The sequence below is a fragment of the Crocuta crocuta genome, unplaced genomic scaffold (genome assembly GCF_008692635.1).
Source record: "Crocuta crocuta isolate KB4526 unplaced genomic scaffold, BGI_CrCroc_1.0 scaffold30, whole genome shotgun sequence".
NCBI classification, from domain to species: domain Eukaryota; kingdom Metazoa; phylum Chordata; class Mammalia; order Carnivora; family Hyaenidae; genus Crocuta; species Crocuta crocuta.
The window spans coordinates 13,305,256-13,305,550 of record NW_027528345.1 but is presented as its reverse complement, the minus strand read 5'-3'; the positions used below and the strand labels follow the sequence as shown (position 1 = coordinate 13,305,550).

Here is a 295-nt window from a genome sequence, read left to right as displayed (position 1 = left end):
CCGGGAAAAGGCGGGGGGAGGGGGGTAGGCCTTGCGCGAGGCCTACTAGGCCGCGCCTGAGCCAGGGCCTCGCGTGAATGGCCTGCCAGGCCAACTGAGGGGGTAGGCGCTCACGCGGTACTACGCGAGGCCGGGGCTCGTGACGAGGACCGGAGCCCGCAGAGAAAGATGGCAAGAGTGGAAAGAAAGCTACAGCCGAGGGCGGAGGGAGAATTTTGAAGCTTACCTGCAGGCGCGAGGCGACTGAGGGGAAAAGGGGAGCGGGCGGGAGGGGGAAGGGCGGGAGGCCGGGGGC

General features: G+C 68.8%; 1 protein-coding gene across 11 annotated transcripts in view; it reads right to left on the bottom strand.

Annotated features, from left to right (window-relative positions):
* Positions 1-295, bottom strand: part of PCBP2 (poly(rC) binding protein 2) — a 22,385-nt gene extending 22,090 nt beyond the window's left edge. For all 11 annotated transcript variants that reach the window (XM_077753484.1, XM_077753485.1, XM_077753488.1 and 8 more), the window contains exon 1: positions 227-295. The gene's annotated coding sequence lies outside the window, so the exon portion shown is untranslated. The remainder of the gene's footprint in view (positions 1-226) is intronic.